The 22516-nt window shown below is 37.4% G+C and overlaps 2 long non-coding RNA genes and 1 pseudogene across 2 annotated transcripts; 2 read left to right on the top strand and 1 right to left on the bottom strand.

The window, feature by feature from the left end:
- Positions 1-3711, top strand: part of LOC111097763 — a 65473-nt pseudogene extending 61762 nt beyond the window's left edge.
- On the bottom strand, positions 2705-6919 carry LOC119873685. The gene is made up of 2 exons (XR_005366023.1): positions 6748-6919; positions 2705-3016 (listed from the first exon to the last, which is right to left on the bottom strand). It is a non-coding gene; the product is annotated as an uncharacterized LOC119873685 (long non-coding RNA).
- On the top strand, positions 5769-11929 carry LOC119873686. Its single transcript, XR_005366025.1, has 3 exons — positions 5769-5983; positions 9924-10047; positions 11090-11929. It is a non-coding gene; the product is annotated as an uncharacterized LOC119873686 (long non-coding RNA).
- The last annotated feature ends 10587 nt before the right edge of the window (positions 11930-22516 follow it).

Below are 22516 nucleotides of genomic sequence, written 5' to 3' on the forward strand. Positions count from 1 at the left end.
GATGAGCCCCACGTTTCTCTCTGCCCTGCTAGAGAAAGCACAGCTATTGGTATGGCACATTTCTCTTATTAAGAGCTCATAAGAAATTTAGGAAACTAGTACGTATTAAATATTTACTATCTACCTTGGAACAGGCACTGCTTTCCTATGCACCTCTAGCACAAGACTCCCCAACCCTCAGAAGTTCAGACATAGTACCACTACCCAGGGCCTACCCCCACCCCACCCCTACCCTGGGATACTCATGTCACTTGTTATATGCATTTATTATTATTATTATTATTATTATTATTATTATTAACCTGACTATATAAAGTGAATTAACCAACCAGGGTGAAAAAAAAAAAAAAAAGGAATCTGTCACTGGCTTTAACTGAAAACTCCTAAAATATAGATATGTAGTTCTCTAACTTTTGAGGATAATGACTTGTAGAAAATCTGACCATAAATATCTTCAACTTCTGAGGGCACTTGGTAAAAAACTGGATTATTCTGAATGAAGATGTGGGAAGAAAGAGAAAAGTGAATTCAATGTGCCAATCTAGTGAAAGTTAAGGCAAATTCTGAGTGAGGTGGGAAAAATGTGGGTTGGCTTCCCTCGAAAAACTGCATGGACAGTAAAGAAGGTAGTAATGAGAGAAAAATCCAGCATAGCAGATAAAACGAGCTTCTTTGCTAGTTGATTTTTGGTTAGGGAAAAGGAGAGAAATTGTTTTATGGAGTCAATAAACCAATTCTTATTTCATAATTTCTTAAATCTGTTTGGAGTAAAAAACCAAACCGTGTCTCCTAGGGGCAGAATAATTTTCACAGTGTGTTAAAAATAAATCTTGCTATATTTAAAATTTTTTTTAAGTTTTAAACAAAGTCAGCTTATGTGCCAGATTACCAGAATTCAGAAAAGCTCAGGAGTCAGGAGGAAAAAAGTAGGGCTGATCTGGAGTTTGGCCATGGCTATCGTGAGAGAGGCGATTTGATCCACTCAAATGTCTCCTTAAATCAAGCTTCTATTTTCTCTCTACTCTCATTTTCACTTTTGCCTTTTAATGTTGCTTGAATCTATTCCAAGTGTCCTTCGCCATGGCAACACCTGCAGGTGAAGGCCCTGCTCCTCGCTGCCAGCCTCGCCAGTGATGAAGAGGCAACTAATCACTGCACAAGGAGAGGAGTGCAATCTCCAAGACACCCATGAACAATTTGAGTGTGAGGGTGTCCCTGAAGCACCCTCTTCTCACAGGTGTTTAACCTGTGTAGCCATATACCAGGAAAAGGGAAAGTAAACAAAGACTCTTTCCCTGGTGTGTGCATTTTATCATCGCCCAAAAGTGATGCCTTCTCCAAATGTGTATTAACCGTCTCAAGGTGTCTGTTCTTTCAGCAGCATGTTTAGGGTCCCCAGAGTGGAGAAGGAGCGCTCTCTCTCTTATTTCCCTTCCTCTCTCAGACCTCTGAGTCCATGAGGCAGTGAGGCCAGCCCTAATACTGTCCCTTAGATGACAAGTTGTAATGGCCAGGACCAAGGTGCATGACATCCCTGCCTCCTGGGCCTCTGCCAGTCATTCCCCATTTCTGAAAAGACTCTTACTCAGAGATGTTTTCAGTCAAATCACCTAGGTTTCTTATTCCTGCCATCAGCAAAAACAGAATGTTATCCAATTCTGTTGGATCACAGCCTTTCAGTTCAAGCTCTTAGAGCACCTCATGAACCTTGTGTAGGTGCCAGGTACTGCCTTTCTTCCCCTTATTCCAAGGGACAAACAGGCACACAAAAGTCAAGACTGACTCAGTGTCTGCATCCAATGACTCAACCCCAAGGCTAGCAAGAGCTCTGAAGAGCTGATGGTTCCAACTACCCACTTACCCAGCCTGTCTTTGTTAGTGATTATTTCTACAAAGCTTTATACACCTTGGCAGGTCAAGGAGACTACATGTAGCTACGCAGTATCATTACCTGTTGAGACTTATTGCAAAGTGTTCAGTGTGATTTAAATTCTATGTAAATTTCCTATTTCTTTCTATTTACAGTGTTGACATATTATTCTCTAAAATTTGCAATAGATGGGGCTGACACTGACCCAACTGGGTAGTAAGATAATTGTAGGACTTGAGCTTTATGTGAGGCCTTCAAATCTAAACTCATGTAGAAAACCACACTACCTGTTCTACTCTCAAGAAGTCCCTTCTCTGACCATAGCTGTCGGTAATATTACATTCATTCCTCCATCAAATGTCAAACCAAAACTTTTCAGAGGGACTTTTGCTTTGGAAGCTTCTGAGGTGAAAGGTCAGGAAGTTAGTTGCTGGCAACCAGCAGTCATAAATCTCACGAATCATCTTGATGGTCCAAAGAATGTCCCCAGTGGTGATAGACTCCTCGCCACTGTATCTTCACTGCCCATGAAACCAGTTTGACTACCTTCTCCCAGGTTTCTTAAGCAGTACATTCCCTTTGAGGTGGTGGTTACAGGACCTCCTTCATTAGGTTGTTACAAATGTCCAATGGATTAATACACTGCTTAAAAAAGTTGCTGGCCCATAGTGATCTTTTAATAAGTGTTATTACGTAGGAGAAAGAGGAATTAGGGAGGAAAAGAGAAGACAAAGCATCTCAGATTAAGATTAAATTACTCACTGGAAGACACACTAGCTAGTAGTATAGCCAGGACTATAAAGTTTCCAAACCTCTCATACACAGTATGACCACTACGATATGAGGCAAGTGCCCAAATGAATTATTAAAACAGCTACATAGGAGATAAAGATATATACACATCCCATGTTAAGGACAATTTCAATTTTGAATTTAAAGTTTTAGTTTCATCAGTCAGATCCCAGCAGCAGCTGTGGTGTCTCTCGTCTTTTCCATCTTTTCTTGCTGTCTCCTTTCACATCCAGAAACATGGCCTCTGGTATAGCTGTCTCTGATGGCGTCATCAAAGTGTTGGATGACATGAAGGTGTGTAAGTCGTCAACACCAGAGGATGTGAAGAAGCGCAAGAAGGCAGTGTTCTTCTGCCTGAACAAGGACAAGAACGTTATTTGGAGGAAGGCAAGGTGATCCTGGTAGGTTATCTGGACCAGACTGTAGAAGACAGCACCTATGCCATCTGTCCAGATAGTCCAGCTAGGGATGCCACTATGCCCCCTATGATGTAATTTCAAAACCAAGGAGACAAGGAGGAGGATCTGGTGTTTATCTTCTGGGCACCTGGGTCTGAAGCATTTAAGAGCACAGTGATCTAAGCCAGTTCCAAGCACATCATCAAGAAAGGGCTGACAGGGATCCAGCATAGATTATAACCAAACTACTATGAAGAGGTCAAGGACCACTGTACCCTGGCAGAGTAGCTGAAGGGGGTTAGTGCCAACATCTTTCTGGAGGACAAGCCTTTGTGAGACCCTGCCAGTCTCTGGCCTAGAACATCTGGCAGCCCCAGATCTGACCTTGGGTGTTGCAGACTTTCCCCTTCCTGCAGATCAGAGGTGCTAGGGGGATCTCAGTAGGGAGAGGACAATTCCTTTACCCCAGCTGCCAAACACTACCCTGATCTTCCTCTTGCCTCTTTCCCTAACAGTTCTGGCCTTTCCAAACTTCTTTTGATCTTCTGATTCCTCTTGGGTTTAAGTAGACCTACTGTCCCCAGGCATCTCAGTTTGGGGGATGCTATATTTTTTTAATGACACACTAACACCCCACCTGCTCCTCCTCTTTCCCACGCTGCCAACTTCTACTCTTGGTACTGATTCTGTGCTTGTCTGTTTCATTGTGTATATAAATGTTATGTTGTAGAGATGACTCTCTCCTTAGGCTGCCTGGTTCCTTTTCCCTTGGCTGCTGTCACTCATGATGCAGGACCAAGAAGGGACTGTCAACGAGGGACACATACAATACAAAAAAGACTCTCTAATGGGAAAATAAATAAATAAATGTTTTAGTTTCCCAATTTATATGCTTACACTAGGTGTATTAAGTTCCAAAAAAGATATTAAAAATGAGTTTTATATATACACATATATATGTATATAAATGCACACATACATAGACACACACAGAGAAATTCTAGTATTTTCCCATAGCCGGTGGATCATCTTGCACTCCCCACTGGAGAGATGCCTGGTATTTTTCACCTAGAATTGCAGTTTAGATTTCACATGTCTACTTCTAGTTTGTGTGCTAGTGGACAACAAAGATGTAAGACTCGTAAAACTTTAAATTTAAGTAGCACTGTCTGACATCATGTGAATACTTAATAAATACACATTGAGTATTCTGGTCTTCAATAAGAATGTCTCATTAGGGTGGAATAGAAGAAAGGGTGGTAAGCATCAGCTTTCATGGAAATCTGAGCTGATTCCAAAAGCCCTAGTTGAAATAGAAACTCATGCCTCCGTATTTCCCAGTGTTCCAACTACAGTGACTTATACATAAAAGATGCCCAAGCAAAAAACGTGTTGATCTCTATATCTTAGGGGAATGTACACATGGCAATTCTTTTTCTAGAAACTTGACTGATAAGATTTTAGATTAAGAGATAAAGATGACCAAAGAAGAGGCTGGAAATTATTTGAATGTTGCTCCATATAAGCAGAGCCCCCTGTCCAGAGCTATCAACACTTACATTAAAAATCATAAGCTAAGGGGCACCTGGGTGGCTCAGTCGGTTAACTTCTGCCTTCAGCTCAGGTCGTGATCTTGGGGTCCTGGGATCAGAGGCCTGAGCTGGACTTCCTGCTCAGTGGGGAGTCTGCTCACACTCTTCTGCCCTTCCCCCCCCCACCATGCTCACAAGCTCTCTCTCCCTCTCAATAAATAAATAAAATCTTAATTAAAAAATCATAAGCTATGAAGACATCTGTCATACAGAAAAATCACAGCTAATTCCATGAAACACAGCTACTTCTTGTTAATATTTATCCTGTTGGAAAGAATTTTGATCCACCATTTTAGCTATACTAACACTGACAGATTAAAGATATAATACACCAAAGTTATCTCCTTGGTAAACAGACAAGGACTAAAAAGTCTTTAACCCTAGACCATAATTCCTTTACATTTCTACAAACTAGACTTCCACCCAGCTGTCTAGCACTGAAAGTAAGATGTTCAAAACTGGAGCTTTACCTTAGTAATCGCTTAATTTTTCACTGCAATGCCTCTTCATGGATATAAAATGGATGGATTTTGCTTTAAAAAACTACTTCTTTTTTCTTGTAGTTTTTTTTCTAACTGTAATTATTTTCGTGTCAGAAATATAATTGTACTCCATATTGAAAGCTAACCCAGTGGGGAAATAATTTTGCACAATTACAGAAAGTTTTAATAAAAGACTGATAAGTAAAGTTTTGAATTTTTAATGCATTCTGCAGGCGGTTGAGTGCCTTTTGCCATCTCTGTCACTTATCATTAAAGCTGTGTGAAAGGGAGGCCCACCTGTTATACTTGACTTGATTGGCAAAAGTGTACCCTGACAAATAAAAGTGAAACAGACAAAAGTCAAAGTGAAAAAAAAAATTAAAAACAGTCACAGTTTCATTGCTAATTTAACATTAATGCCTCCCCTTTACCCAGAAAACTTTCTTTGTATTTAATATTCTGTTCTTACCTACTTATTAGCCTACCATTGTGAGTGTTAAATTCCTGTATAGCACACAGCAATAATTCATTTCTATAAAAGCACATCCCATTTCCAGGGCATGCTTTTTGGCTTAATTTGAAAAAATTACCCTCGTTTGACAGAGAAAACACTTTAAACACGCATAACCTACACATTTATGTGCAAGCGAAATCCGAAGAGTGTAATCTATCTAAGCTTTCTGTGATGAAGGCATCATGAGAGCCATCCTGTGAGCTGCACTGAATTTGCTCCAAGGCTACAATTTGAAGTCTTCCTACTGGTATATCATGCTAATGTTTGTTTGTTTGTTTACTCTAGCTTCTGCCAGACCCTAAACAACCCACCAAAATCTTCTTCGGTTTCTTCAGGTCAGTGTCCAGTAAGCATCAACAGCCTGCCAGCCTGGGAGGGCTGAGGGCTGTGGATTTAGCCCCGCTGCCCCTCTTCACACTGGCACGGCCAGTCTCGTGGCAAACATCAAACTGTCACTTGGTTTCATGTGTCTGCTGTCTAATAAGTTTATTTTGGATCAGACTGATTCGCCAGCATATGCTCAAGATAAAATGTTCAAATGATGCAAAGTGGGATTTTCAAATTATGATCCTGAGCACTTTTTTTTTTTCCTTATCCACTTACATGTAATCTAAAAATAAATACCCAGGCTCCACCAGGATGTGACAACTTCGGCAAACAAAATTGAAAATAGCTGCCTTACAATAGTCTCTCCCTCCAAGTGAAACAGGGGAAAATATACCTTTAGAGAAAAATACAGCGCCTGTTAAGGAACAGACGAGCTACTCACAGCAGGTTTGTGAAGAGAGGCACAAGGACATAAACAGCTCAGGATGGGTATCAAGCAAGAAAAAAACCAGCCAGCAATCACTGTGCTGAATCCCGGAAGGGGCGCGGGGAAGTGGTCACAGGTGATTGTCATGTGTGATAATTATTATTACTGTACACCTGCTCCTCCGCACTAATTAACTTTGGATATGCAAATCAATCCTATTGCATCATGCCCCTGCTCTCCTCCCCTACAGATAAGAAGATGTTCAGCTGCTGGATTTAATTAGGATAATGAACGCCAGGCCCACGGTGGCTTGGCAGGGGAGGTGGGGGGGAAGCTGTGACTGACCTTTTCTCCCAAAACGTTGACATTTTCTAAGGCTTCTGAACACTCGAAGTCACCTCCATGGCTGGGACATTGATAGGAGCGGATTGATGAGGTGTCATTAGAGGAGAGACGCCCTGGCCCCAGTGTTTGCTGGGAGAATACAGCAGGTGTTCTGACAAGGACACACACCATCACTGTTATTTGGCAAACAATTCTCTTGATTCACTAAAGTCAAGCATGCCAGCATTTCTTTATAAGAGAAAACAAGGCTGTTTTTCATAACCACCCAAAGGAGAGGTCATCACTAAATTGCATTTCTGAATTACTTTTCATTTCGCATCAATATATTAAAAAGGTTTCTCTTATTCCTCTCCCCTCATCCTCCTTCCCTCTGCACCCCTCCAAGCACCACCCCCACCCCACCCTGCCCAGATTTCTTGTGGCATGTAAGCCGAAAACATTACGTGACGGTATGTTAAAAAGGGTTAAGTTTGTTCATATTAATCCCTACAATTCCATTCCTATAATATAAGGTAAGACAAGGGCTTCTGTGATTAAATGGAAAGAGGGCAGAGCAGCGTCTTCTTGTTTGGATATCTGGTCTGCTTGTTTATCAAAAAATTGTTTTCAATTATGTATATATATATAAAAAGCCTTATTTGAATTTCAAATTCGAAGACATGCATACAAAATAATACTGAGGAACAGAGACTGTAATACGATTCTGTTTTTCTCTCTCTCTCTGATCATTTACTCGGCTTTAACTTTTTAGCCATCTGTGTGTAGAGCCTTTCCTGTATGTTCCGTTCTGACAATGGAGTTTTATGTAGTCATAAAATAATACCATATTAGATCTCTCTTTTTTTCCTATTCTCTTCTTACTGTGCTAAATTATAATAGAAGAATAACTTTAGGAAACCAGCCAATTTCACAAAGAGGTGAAATAAAAGCCCCTTGGTGTAGCTGAAAAATGAAGCTGATCAGAGCCCAAGAAGGCAATGCTAGTCCCATTTCTAAAGTAAAGCAGAAAGTTTCAAAAATTAACCAGGATTTAAAGAGGAAATAATAGGGGATCATTCTATTTCTATAATCTTGATAGGTTTCTATAATCTTGAGGTTTCATCTAAGAAATCAGAGTTTTATGATAGGCTACTCTTTTTTTTTTAATATCCAAGAGATGATCTACTCTTTTTCTCTGAAAAAAAGCTCATTAATATCATAGGGTTAGTATCACAAATACTGTAATATATCCAACTGATATCATGTTGGTAGGCTAGAGATATTTAAATTGATCCTTTCTACAGTATTGAAAAAAAATCAGGTAGCCAAACTGGAGAACTCTCAGAGAATGTAGAATCTCATCATCTAATATAAAGGAAAATAACAAGTGTATATAAAGGAAAAGACAAATGTCTTTTTTTCTATGAGGTGTTATAAAGTGTTGGAAGTAGTCAGTGTTTGTCTCTTATACCAAGGATGTTATTTGAATGCTATCGATTACAGCTGGTTACAATAGTCCTTTTTCTGATCATATCCTTTCACAATGAAGTGTTCAGCATATATCAACAGTTAACAATTCGCAAGGTACAGCTTTTAGAGATTCTACACACGGACTATTAGAATGGAGCTGAATGTGTCATATAAAATGAGAGTAACATCATAAGTTTGCTTGTGTGTGTCTTTCTTTTTCCAGATCAATCACTTTGCCATTTGCTTGTTAATCGCTATTTTAGACTATCTCTGCAATTACTAGTATGAGCCCTTTCTCCTTACTCCTTCTTTATTTCCCATGCATTTCTCTTGAGCTTTGTGCCTTTGGTCATAAGGCTCCCACAGCTGTATCTAGAACCATTTTGGACAGCTCTGTCTCCTTCTTGCTTCAGTATTCATTTCTCTGTGAAAGCCTGCGTTGCTGATTTCATTAAGAATATCTGCAAGTAGGTTGGTATTTTTATTACAACCTTTGTTGTCAATCTCAGCACTAGAGAATAAGAGCTGTCGAACCAAGAACTAGACTCAACATTTTGGGGAAGGCAGTTTCTGACCATGGAGAGAAGAGGAGCAGGGGCATTTAAGACTTTTCTTCCCTGGTTCAGACAACTCCTGCCCCCAGGTTCCTGAGACACAGGGCATTGGCTGTTTCACCCATCCATGTGCTTGGTGCAAAAGGCAGAAAAGGTCAACACCTTCCCAGCCTCACCACGTGGAAATATGGTAGAAATTCACATCTAGAGAAAAGATCTAATTAAATCAGAATTTAAGGAATTAGGACTCAAAAGTCTTATTCACTAGTCACAGCATTAATTTGGAAGATATACCTAAACTCACACCTCGATCAGTTTCATCTTGCTTGCTGCATGTGTCCTTGGGCAAGTTCTTTTCTTGAGGTTCATCATTTCATTTATAAAATGAGGATAACAGTAGTACCTAACAGATTTGTAGTGAAGATTAAATGGAATAATAAGTTATACTGGTTTGCAATGCTCAGCTCTTAATATATGTAAAAAACATTGCCAGTGTGTCCAATAACATACTGGCAACGTATAGAGTAGCATATATAATAGTGTGTGTGTGTGTGTATATATATATATATATATATATATATATGCATGTATTTTATACATAATATATATATATAATTTTTAAAGTTCAAACTAATCTAGTGGTATTTCTCAAAACTGCTTATCTAGTGTATATATATCATCAGGGAATTTTGAGCAAAAGCTACTATTTGTAAAATCCTTTTGCACCACTATTTGGCCATAGCACCTTGTGTATTTTTGTTGGAATAGAAGAAATAAATACTTAAACTATCTCTTTTTCCTATTAAAGAGATAATAGCCAGAATGTTGGACACAAATAGAAAAATGGAATACTGAGATCCTGTGATCTTTGCACATGTATTTTGTCTGAATTTAAAAGCATATTCTTAAATTCAATTTGAAAACATTATCTACATTACTTCATGAGTAGAAATCTTTGGGTATTCTAGACACTTTTCATACATAATTTAAGTTCAGTAATACAACCTATTGTTTGCTTTGATTTTTATTTTCACTATCTGACCAAAGAAAGCAGAAACAGATGGCTTTTCTGACTTACATTATTTTAAGCTACAAATATGTTGCCCACTTTTGAGCCTATGCAGTTAATCTGAAATCTGTCACACAATAAAATTAAATGCTCCCTATTTTAAGGTGGAGGCAGCATGGATTAAACAGAGTCAGAAGTCCCGGGCTCTCTTCCTGGCTTAGCTCTAACACACTACATGACCTTATGAACCACGTCACCTTGCTGAATCTCAACTTTCTCATCCATGAGGTAAGTTCAGCTATATCAGGGTTTCTCAGTCTTTAGTGCACATACTAATCACCCAGGGATTTTGAGAAAAGGTTCTTATCAGCAGGCCTGGAGGGGTGGGTGGGTAATGATTATGCTTTCTACTCAACTCTCAGCTGAGACCTCTGCTCCTGGTCTACACAGTACACTTTGAATAGCAAAGAACTGGATAAATTCCTGGACAAATGCTGCATAATTTGGGATTTCTATAAGAGTATTCATGAAAAAAGCATGTCATGATGTCCCCAATACCATCAGTCGCGTGTTCCCATCCTCTTAGTCATCACAGCGTTTCTGAGAGGAGCCTCAGAAAACTCAGAAAAGTTGAACTGCTGTCTCGAGATAACATAGTCATATTGCCAATATGTGGAAAACCTAGGACGGAATGCAGAGTCTTGTCTCCAACCAGCTGTGTTCAGGTCCCACTGTGTCTTCCATGGTCACCTATGTGTCCAACAGGCCCCGGAATGCATGAAGTTGAAGGAAACCTGACTATCTCATTTAGTGTCCTACACAGCCACATATTTATGTATATCTTTCAAGCTGCCTAAATATTGATAAAATCTAGTGGTTACCTGTTAGAGCCGACTTGACTTCTTTCTTTTTCTTTCACACCTTTCCATTATTTTGCTGCTCCCTCCAATTCATCAAGTACAGAAAAAGCCTCTCAGGCCAGCATGTACATTTCCAGTTTCAATTGCTACAGTACACGAGTTCTAGATCTTAAAGGCCAAAAAGCATCTATTTGACTAAAGAGCTATAAGGCAGCCATAAAAATTATGGATCACAGAAATAAGCAATTAGTGTTATCTTCAATTGCTTTATTGGCAGTATTCACTCGTTAGAATAGAGGCAGCCGTAAAACAGATTGCAACATACTGTATAACAGCATATGGGATTTTACATTATAATGCTATTCTCTGCCAAGAAGTCATATTTTCATTTGAATGCATGGAACAGATTATCATAGGGTTTCCAGCATTAGAAGTGGATGACCCTTACCTTTTTTTTTTTTTTTTTGTAGTTGTTGCTAAAAGGCAATTCCTGAGGTTATGACTAAATCAAAATATATTCGATGGCGAATAGGCCTGTGCTACATGCCTGCATTCTGGGCTACTGGAAACTGGGCATGTCGTGGAGCTACAGCAGATAATAAAGTCAATCTCTAACGTGGTGGTTAGAGGGAGAGTTGAGGGTTTGCCAGTCTTCCAAACCAGCTGGCGCCAATTCTGGAGGAAGCTGCTCACCCGCCCATCTCATCACAGCTGAAGTGCCACAAAAGACACCACGAGCACAGGGGTGGAAATAAAACAATAGGAATAATAATACGGAACAGAACAGGATCTTTATTTAACATTGGGAGATGTTTTCAAGACATCAACTCTGCCATTTTACAAAATGTGTGTGGGCATGTTTATATATTGCAGATAATGTATGTACAGACCTTCCAATACATACACCCTGGAACACGTTTCAACAGGCCAACCTCTCAGGAATCACCCCAGGTCGAGAGTCTAAGAGTTTCCCCAGCCTCTCACACATTTTATAAGTTCCAATATGGCACACCTGGAAATACGGCTAAATGCCCACTCTCCTGTTTCAAGTTGGAAAAGGAGTAGGGAAAAGTACATCGAACAGATTCTCTTTCCAAGATCAGCCTGTGATATAGCAAATGAAAGGCTTTGAAAGGCAGGATTGCTGAAAAGGAAGCTTGTGTGGTTTCAAATTAGAAGTCATATTGTTGCACTCACAGTTGATCAAATAAATATTAATCACCAAATGTATTTATGTCACTTCTCACGCAATTGCAATATATTTCAAATGTGTTTTTAAATGGTGGATAAAACACACTGGGAGGGCAAAAAAAAAAAAAAAAATCTCCTTTTACAGAACCTCAGATACTAGGCAGTTAGAGGCATATGTAGTAATTTACCAGAACAAAGGAATATGTTTGAATTAGTTTCTGTGTGTTTTCTGCTATTTATTCAAATCTAGTAAAATCCAAATAATTTGATAGTCTTCAGATTCCAAGTAAAAGTAAACTTGAATCTTACAAAATGTTACAATGAATTAGTGTACTCACTTAAGTAATTTTTCTAGTCCTGTCTGTATGAATTACAAAGCCGTAAAAAATTAATTTTAACAAAAATTCTCATAATTTTTTAAAAAGATTATCCTAAATGATTACAAACACAATTAAATGCAACTAAAAAATGCAAAACAAAGTATAGAAAAGCTGCCCCTTTCAATATCCCTTGGTTAATTGGAGTAACATCTTCAGTCCTTCATTTCCATATTTGTATGTTTAAGGACTCCTCCCTTTCTTCATGGAGGGAATTGGTGAAAAGAAGAATTAGACTAAAAAAGTAAGCATGTTGCAACCTAGCCTATGCTATGTACTAGCCCCTATGGCTTGTGTCTATTGATATACTGTTTAAATTCTGCTTTAGCTGTCATGAATTTATTTGTAAAGTTGTATAATGACCATCATGCCTACAGCCTCCTTCCAAACTGAGCTTGAAAAATTTTTAAAGTATTTCTCAAGCGGTTAGGGTAATTTCTCATGAATGAGTACCTTGTTTTCTTTTTGAAGTAAGAAAAGTTGGTGGTTTTCCAGGAGCTACACAAGGGGGGCCCTTGACAAACTCGAAATGGAAACAGGAACCAGACAGTGGCTAGTTGATGCTTTTAGAAAACGCACGCTGACAGATTGAAGGTGTTTTATCAATGTATAACATACAGTGAAACATCTGCCTTTTGGTTCAACAGTATTTTCCTCAAAACCCCACCAATTTTCTTAATTTGGCAGCTGTGGCCTTGTGATTGAGGCGACCTTATTATATAGAAATGTTGAGAAGCAAGCTGTTCCTTGGGTCTGCAAAGTAGCAAACTCAAGGGATTACATATTTTTTAAATGTCAATGAGCATGTGAGTATGTATATGTGTGTGTGTATGTTTCACCAAAGAGGGTCTCACTGAGTCAGACAACAGTGACACCAAAAGTTAATGGAGAAAATGTTTTTTAATATATTTATCTTGTTATGCAGTAATGTTACTTAATTCAGCATTGTTCAAAACAAACCAACGATGAATAATATCTTGCTATATAATGACTAGTTTTTCCTCTCCTTGCAATAAAGTAAAGCATTTAAGAAAAAAAAAAAAAAACACACAAGCATCTCAAATAGCCTCTGCTTTGCTGCAAAAATAGACTGTGATGAGAGTAACTCTTCCAATCAATTATGCAGCATGGTTTTAAGTGAGGAAAAATTTCAACATACGTATCACTTCAAAATATATACAGCATGTATCTATATGTACAAACTGCGTAAATTTTGAAGGGCTACGAAGCATATATTTTGCTACACCAAAGCTCTGACTGTTAAATTGATTGCAAGAAAACTATAATTTCTTTTGCTGAAAAAACTTGAGCAATATGAATCTTACTGGGATTATTTAAACTCAGTGGTGTGTGTATACATCTATATGTGTGTGGGTATAAACAACAGGATTTCTACAAATTCTCTTCAGTAGGCTCAGAAGCAACTCCTCTAACTAAAATATTGCTCTGAAGTTGTCTCCTTTAAAAATGATGATAGTAAATGAACATACTTCAAATTCCACAGTCTATACATATGGACTCTGAACCTGTTCTGCACAGAGGGGGGGTCACCTAATGTCATTCACTCCCTTTATATGCATGCGGGGTTCATTAGTGCTCTCCCTTTAAGAGCACCCTTTTAAAAGAATGATCTGCCACATTAGCCAGAGCAATGTGACTTAGACTTTAACATATAAATGTATATGTACATGTATTTTTTTTTTTCATTTTGGCTGAATTCAAGAATGAGTCTGTAGGCTAAAAGAATTGATCTGTCACAAAGCAACAGATTGCAGTCAGAGACTGCCAACAAATCATAAGCAACAGTAGGTAATGACTAATTGTAACAGGAATGAGGGAACAGAGGGTGGGGATTGTTTCTGAAAAGGTAACAAAAAAAAGATCTTTCCCAAAAGAAATCAAACATTTTTGTTTTGATATTTGTTGTCGTTAAATCAAATAAGCATAGCACCTCTGCTCTTCTCAATAATTCCTAGTGAAGCTGATCAATTTGACAATTTCTAAGAGATTTGTGATTTTCCACCACAGGTTGTTTTTTGTTTTTGTTTTTGTTTTTGTTTTTTTTCTGTTCTTTTATTCCTATTAAGTACTATTCCAGGACACACTTTTGAGGTTTCTCAAGGAATTACTATTTTAACACACTCTTTGGAGCTCTACAGCCTAAATAAGAGTTACAGAAAACCTTAACCATGACTTCCACTTTGTGGTAATGAATATACAACATGATTTAAAAAAAAAAAAAAAAAAAGCCAAGGAAAGGGATTTATGAAGATTTACAAGGTCCAAGAAATAGAATGGCAAGAACAATCATATCCATCTTTTTTATTGATTAGAATGTTGCAATTTTTAATTATCTATTCAATCTTACTTCCTCAGATTTTCATAAAATACTTCTTTCTAATTATCAACGTACACAAACATAAATTTGTTTACAGCAGAAACTTAACCTTCTAAAACTTTAATTTATGAAATTATTTGGAGCTTGAGGTACATAAAGAAATTAAACTCTGCACTAAGTTCAAATGCTTTGGGGACATTCTGTAAGTTTTGCTTTACTACAACAACAATTAGTAAGATTCTCTGTGTAGTTGAAACACAAGAATTTTGTGGCTCTCTGTGACTGCAGAGATTACAATGCATATTGGGGTCAAGAATTCTATATATTTAGAGGTGACCTATTTGGTTTAACCTTAAAGCTTTCATTTCAACCAATATAGTGCAGCAAGATTGCCCATATACGTATTCCAAGTGTAAAAATAATGATTTCTTTAACTGATGTTGTAGGCTAGTTACCCTTATCTTTATGTTCAACTTTCTACAACATGTTGAACATCCAAGTTTATGTCTATTTAATATCTATGTCCCAATATTCTTTGCCTCATTATTCAAAGAAATAAAGGAAGCTGAGGACTGTTCTTTCTTAATATTGTTAGATGTCCCCAAAATCGTTTCTTGACACACTCAACTCTTCCTCTGCTAGAAAAGAGAAGAGCAGTCCCAGATGTCAAATTAAAAAAAAAAAAAAAATTAGCCATTAGAGACATAGAAAATTGAAAGGAATGTTTGCAGAAAGAAATATCATAACCAAATTGGATGGCAAGAGGATGAAAATAATAATGTTGAACACGAACTATAAATCATTGAAGCAGCACATGTGAGGAAAGAGAAGAAGCTAGGGTCGCATGAGATGCCACAAGGACAGCAGGAACATTGTGAGAGGGACCAGGAAAAAAAATACCAGGAAAAATTGAAAGCTCTGACAAAGAGAAGTAAACCCATATCAGAAACCCAGGAACCACAGAAAATCAGAATTCTATTCCGCTAAATTTTGAATAAACTTCCCCCTGTTCTGCCTCTATTGTGTTCTGATTTTTTAATACTAAAAAACAGCTCAGCCTAAATCTAAATTGATAGGGGCCACATGCTTGGAATTTTCCATCAATCCATATAATTGGTATGCACCTAAACCATTCTTCTGTTCCCAAGAATCAGGAATTTTTAAGTTTGGGGTTTTTTTTTGTTTGTTTGTTTTGCTTTGTCTTCGGTATCAGGATATTTTGGAAAAAATATATATATCAGCATATCGATAACTGAAAGTCTGCTAAAGCTATTCATATTTATCATAAAACTGTTTAAATCTCCTAAGTGGTAAACTACAGAAGACTTCATGCTCCAGAATTCAATACAAGCATCATCAATCTCCCATTATCACCTATATTCCTTTTTAAGATTTATTTATTCATGAGAGACACACACACACACACACAGAGAGAGAGAGAGAGAGAGAGAGAGAGAGAGAAGAGAGACAGGCAGAGGGAGAAGCAGGCTCCTCGCAGGGAGCCCAATGTGGGACTCGATCCCGGATCCCAGATCATGCCCTGAGCCAAAGGCAGACACTCAACCGCTGACACGCCCAGGAGTGCCATCATCACCTGTTTTCTTTACATGCAAGCACAGAGCAAGGGCCTAGCCACTCAACAGTGGTAATCTACTCTGGCCAGCACTCACAATTCAGGTGGTGCTTAGGGACTGCCAACACAAAAAGCCAAACGCCAGTGTTACAGACAGTACTCAGTTCACCAGATACAACAGAAATACCATAAGTAATTTGCAAGGACTGATGAAACATCACCTGAGGTGGACTCATTCATTCATCCATTCATTCATCCAGTATATGAATCATTTGTTTATTCATTCATTCAGTAAATATTTATCAAACACCTACCTACCATGTTCCTGGTACCATGCAATCTTACAGACTTCTATCTTAATATCATAATATCACACATACGGTGATGAAAATAATGCAGTTCACAATAATACAATGGTAAAACTTGAATTACCACCTCTTTTTCCCTGCATTCTCATTATGCCTGGCCTTTCATGAAGGTCCCATTCATAACTCTTTGATACATTTGAGTCATTTCAGGTAGATTCTCTGCTCATACTGAAATACTTTGTTAATAGTCAAGCTAGAATGTAAGCTAACATGAAACATTTTTCTCTTAAAATAAAAATGATCCTGAAAATATGTCACCTTAATATGAGTGAAATAACCTCTTAACCCCTCCACCAAAGGAAAGAAAGGCTAGCATGAAGACATTGGACTACTGGGATAGAGTAAGGCAGAGGAAGGTACAGGAAGCGAGGCATGGCACCCCCATTTCATTATGATGTCCAGGGCTATCTTAACTTCCACTCCCGGATGCATAAATTAAAATAATTCAGAACTAAGTGAGTCATTATTCATATTATTTGCCTTGCCCAAGTTGCAAAGTGAAGTTTTTCCTATAATTTCATTCTGTAATTTGAAATCTAATCTTTTTTTTTGAAATCTAATTTTTCAATTGATGAATTTATAGATTTGAACCAAAATGAACAATCTCTATTTTTGTTGTTTCCAAATACCTCTAATTGTGTCACCAAAATGCAGGCACAGATTATGCACTGTCTTACGTATGGCCCTTCTATCCATTTTCTCTAGATTAACTATTATTTTTTGAGGTATTTTAACCAGAACTGCATATTCTATTATATACAGATTCAAATTCATATATACCAATATGTATCACATATTTCCATTATATATTAAAATCACTACTCATATATATATATACCCTCAACAGAATGTTTTCCTCTTAAAATTAACTTAGAGCAATTTTAAGAATTTGGTCAACATCATTATTCCATGTGTTAAAATAAATAGGTAACTAGTGTACTTTCTATCCATAATAACTCAACTACAAGCATAATTTGTGGCAGATTTTGGCTAATAAACTGGAAAACAACAAATACTTAGGAGAAACCTACTAAAGCAATTCTTTGATGTAAATTAAGAATTAGCATCTTAGCCAGTTTTTTTCCTCCTAAAACGAACTTATAAATGTTAGTTGATTAAATAATTGTTTTCAAAAGTGACCAGTTCTTTGGAAGGCCCATGTAAAAAACAAAACAAAACAAGTGTCAGATTTAATAACTCTAGGCCCAAATTTGAACTTTCCTTTTGGGCGGTATGTGTAGATTCAGACAAGATCCTAGCATAACAGAGCACTTAGTGGGAAAAATTATCCAAACAACCCCCAATTGTTCCCTTTCACCATCTCAAAATCAGAGTTGGTGATTTGTAGGGACAGGGAAAAGTGGGTGAGAGTAATTCTCACAGGATTCTTAGGTGCGCCTTAATTTTCCCAGAGGGGACAGTGGCTCTTGAACCAAATTTTGTATGCACGTGGTTCCTTCCAGTTTACACCACAGCATATTCGACTTCTCTACGGAGCTGTCCTTAGCCACTGCGACCTCGGTTCTTGCAAGTGACAGTATGGCTTTCTGCTGATTTATTAAAAATCTCCCATGTTATGGCTCCTGTGTACTCTCTGGAGTGTGATCATGTGACCAGTATAATCACAATCTGTCTCCCTGCTAACATTTCTCTACTTTGGTTATTTGTTTGATAAAGTGAGGAGCTTCCCTTTTGTTGCCCTTCATCAGAGCTTAATGTCTTTACTTTGGGATCAATATACTTTATGAATAATTTTATTTCCTTCTATTTTTATGGTCTTTTCTCCTCATTATCATACTGAGTTTATTAGCTGGTGCTGTCAGTATCTCTACCCTGTCATATGTTCCTGAGGTACAGTAAATATCACTTGTGTTGTAATTAATATGCACACCCTCTGCAGTAATTAAAGTACAGACCCCTTCAACCAGCTGAGCTTCCTACACTAATTCCACCTTATCTTCATAATGAACTTATTGTAATCTGAAACTACTACTGAATATTGTTCAGTAAGGCTAGAAGAATGAAATCTAACGAGATGCAATAATATTTGTGAACATGTTAATATAAAAAATGAATTTAATTAGTCTAAATCTAATTAAATTTCCCATACAATTAAAAGCCTCCCCTTCCTTCCATTTTTTAAAATCTAACAAATGCCACATTACTGCCCTTTCAGTTATTTCTATAAAGCAGCAGACTGGACAAATGCTTTTTTACCCCCCTATAAGATACATACAGCAAAGGATGTATAGGATCCAGAAATTAGACAGTGATATAGTAGGGAGATGGCTGAGTCCCTCTGAGGAACTGCTATCTAAAATAGCAGACTTGCAAGATTGGACAAATCAAAAATCTGACTTTTCTTTAAAAAAAAATTCAAGCAAAATTGTTTATCAAATTTATCAAAAAGCTATGAATCAAAAAATATGTTTTAAAAATATCTAATGTCATATGCATATTGCAAGTGGCACTAAGGCACGGTCCCTGTCCCCAATGAGCTTATATTTTAGTGAAAAAATACACATTTTGATTCTGCAAATATTTATGGGAAATCTTCTAGAAATAACAGAGACAATGGGTATCACAGAACTTCTAAGCAGGGTGGAAAAGGAAAAGTCTAGCACTAAACCTGCACCTTGAGAGACAAGGGGAGAGCACTTGGGGCAGGACACTAGCTGCTGCTGTACATACTCAGTTTTGCTAGAGAAAAAAAGTCTGTGTAAGTTAGGAAAAAAATAGACACAAAAGACTAAATCAAGATACATAATTGGCACAAAGGAGGAACATGGTGAGCAACTGCATGCACATTTAATATTACACTTACATTGTCAGGAAACATTTCAACAAGAAAAGTGAGTGCTTGAAGTGCAGAGCTACACTAGGGAGACAGCTGGCACACAGGCCCTAAAGTTGGGTGAAGGGTCAGGCATGACCATAACAGTACCAATAAATGGGATTATTTCAGGATGGAAAGATGTTACCAATAGGGTAGAGCCCTGCTTTTAAAATTACTCACAGTAAAGACGTGGATCTTGGAAGAAAAGAACAAGATACACACACACACACACATATACACCTGTAACTGTATTATCTTGAAAATTTAGAAGTGATTCAGTGGTCAAAACACTTGTCAATGAGGACAACACATCTACTCCCACAGTTATTTTCTTGTTTTCTTTAAAACTAGCCTGGCTGATGAGAGACTTATAAGACATGTTACCTAATGGATCATTTGGAAGGAAGTAACCAAGTTATGTCATCCTTACAGAAGCAGAATCTAAATTCCATCATTCCTTGGCATCTGTTCTGACATTCTCAGGGCAATGATGGATTGGCTCCCCAAGAAAAATCAACATCTACTCTTCTATTAGACTCGATATGAACTCAATTAAGAAAGAATAAGAAGCATTTAGAGCAACATCCCTGCAATAGTCTATAAAATTATCAGTGAGCTTGCTTTTAAATAGGAAATGTCCTCTGGCAACAATGCCTATCCCCACATCTCAACTACCATTGCTAACACCACACATGATTCTTTCACTGCTCTGCTCCCTATTTGGTCTTCAGCCTCCGCTTTGAAATTGCACTTTTTTCTTAATGCATTTAGTACACAGCAGTTTGAGAACCTAGAATCATCTCACGCCATTCCCTAATATAATAAAATGAAGACAACTTAAATTGTATGTAAATTATACCAGTCAGAAGGCAAAGGGTTCTGAGTTAGAAACCTGATAGTCTAGGAAGTTATCCTAAAAAGCCAACTTCTGAGAACACTTTGCAACAAAGAGCTTCAGTGATGAAAACAAATAATATGTTGAAATGTAGTGCTACAGCTATGCATTGCAAATCAAAGGAACTAAAATAAAGTTAGGCATTCTCTAGAAGAGTGCTCACTATATTTTAAGGAAGATTTAAATGTACTTCAAAAGGGCAGCATGGAGAAAATGGAATGATACTGATACCAAAAATAAATTACAAAGAAAATCTGGGCTGTTTTGCTGTTAAAAAATAAAACTAAAACATGTTGACATTTACCTGATAGCAAATATGTTAACGTTGATCCTGACTTTCAAAGGGAACCTATGCCTATGTAGAAGAAAGTCTGATAGGAACAAATGGATATCCTAGAAGATATACTTTTAAAATTCCTGATTGAGAAAGTTTTGGTTATGCCACTGAAAATCACTGAATCCAGGTCAACCCATTTTTAAAGATGTCAAAAAGTGGGTGTACCTGTGTCAGTGTATGTGTCTCTATCCATTTGGATATACGAGAAAGCAAAAACTGGAGCTCAGAAAATTAAGTAATGTGACATTTCCTTCAGTACGCTCTACCAAAATATTAACTGAAAATATAATCATTTATCTTAATTTATATTTGTTCATATTTAAGCTTGTGTTCAGTTCACTGTAGGAGCTGAACTGGATGTTGAAGAATGGTCTCAAAGGACAAGAGAAGTTGTAAAAATTATGAGCAAGTGCTGGTCATAAGGTCTGTATTTCTGAAAATTGTTCATGTGAAGGACAGGCTTGGCTTTGGAGCAAATATTTTGTGACTCATGATTTATTTTGCATACTCAGCATAGTTTGGGAGCAATGCTAATGTTTATGGATATTGCACTAACTTGGAAATTATAGTGCAGTATTTGTAATTCAATGGGAGCTTTCTTAGAAAGCAGATGTACTTATATTTGCTCATTGGTAAGGTTAGTGACAAAGTCTAGGGACCAAAGTGGAAGACAGATGTCAACTCTATGCAGGAGTTTTGCACCTGTGATGCATGTGGTTGTAGAGGGGTCAATTTCAAACTTCCATTTGGTGATATATTCTTGATTCAGTAACAGCTTGTAGGCAGGCTGTGTTCATAAGGGAAATGTCATTAAGAAAGGTTTCATCATGAGCCTCCTGGAATCTTCTCTAGCTCCTCTCATCAGTTTGTTTATGTACTGGACCATCAATCCCTTAACATCACCCAGTTGAAACAAAGAATAAAACATGACAACTGAATGATAAACGAGATGGCAAACAGAACATGCTAGGATGCTTACCTGAAAAAATTCCTTAAAGGAAACCACTGATGAAAAGAAAGTTCAAAAACTGGGAAAGCTTAAGCTAGTCTCATTCTGTTCGCATACTGCATATATATATATATATGTATGCACAGTGTGTGTGTGTATATATATATATATTTGCCTTTAAAATATATTCTTTATTAATACTAGTGACATTGGTATTTTATTGGTATAAAATGCAAATAGCAACATTTCTGCCTCCCGTCTTTTCAGAACTACTGAGGTGAGTTTGATAATGTACATAAAACCTTTTAATCTTCTGAATGTTAGAATTGTCATAATTTTCTTCTGTAGTTATCACTTTCCTTTGGTCATAAAAAGTCCTAATTGTATTATAAGGTGTAAAAGCAGAACCAAAAACTCCAATTTGCCTTCCTCTTTTTTTTTTTTTTTGTTTCCTCAGGCTTAACGGAATGGGATTCTAAAATTAAATTTCACTGGTTTACAAAACTCTCCTCTCAAATTAACACAGAAGTGATTGAAGGCATTTTTGGGTACACCTGCTCAACCACTATTTTAATGAGAAAATGATTTAGAAATTGGTAAACCTAATACTATTGTTGGTATGAACTAAGCCATATCTCATAGTACAGATAGCTGAGTAGAACCCATCTTGAATACTGATTCCTCCAACTTTCATTGTACCTAACTTGTTTCAAATAAAGACTTGTAAAAAAATAATAATAATAAAAATAAAAAATAAAAAAATAAAAAAAAAAACAAATAAAGACTTGTGCCCAACTGCTCATTGGATGCCCAACATGTTTGCTCATGGCAGCTAAATAATGTATTGAGAAACGGTACTGTTAAAACGAAAAAAATTATTATCCCATATGTGTTCAATATTAAGACAGAGATGCCTATTGGAAATTACCTGCTCGGCCGATCCCTCCAACAACGTCCCCTTCAAGCTGTGGGCCCATGCTGGGAGCTCTGGCGAGTTGCAGCACCCCTAGCCAGCCTCCAGGGCCTCGAGCCG

Source organism: Canis lupus, chromosome 10 (genome assembly GCF_011100685.1).
Source record: "Canis lupus familiaris isolate Mischka breed German Shepherd chromosome 10, alternate assembly UU_Cfam_GSD_1.0, whole genome shotgun sequence".
Taxonomy (NCBI): Eukaryota; Metazoa; Chordata; class Mammalia; order Carnivora; family Canidae; genus Canis; species Canis lupus.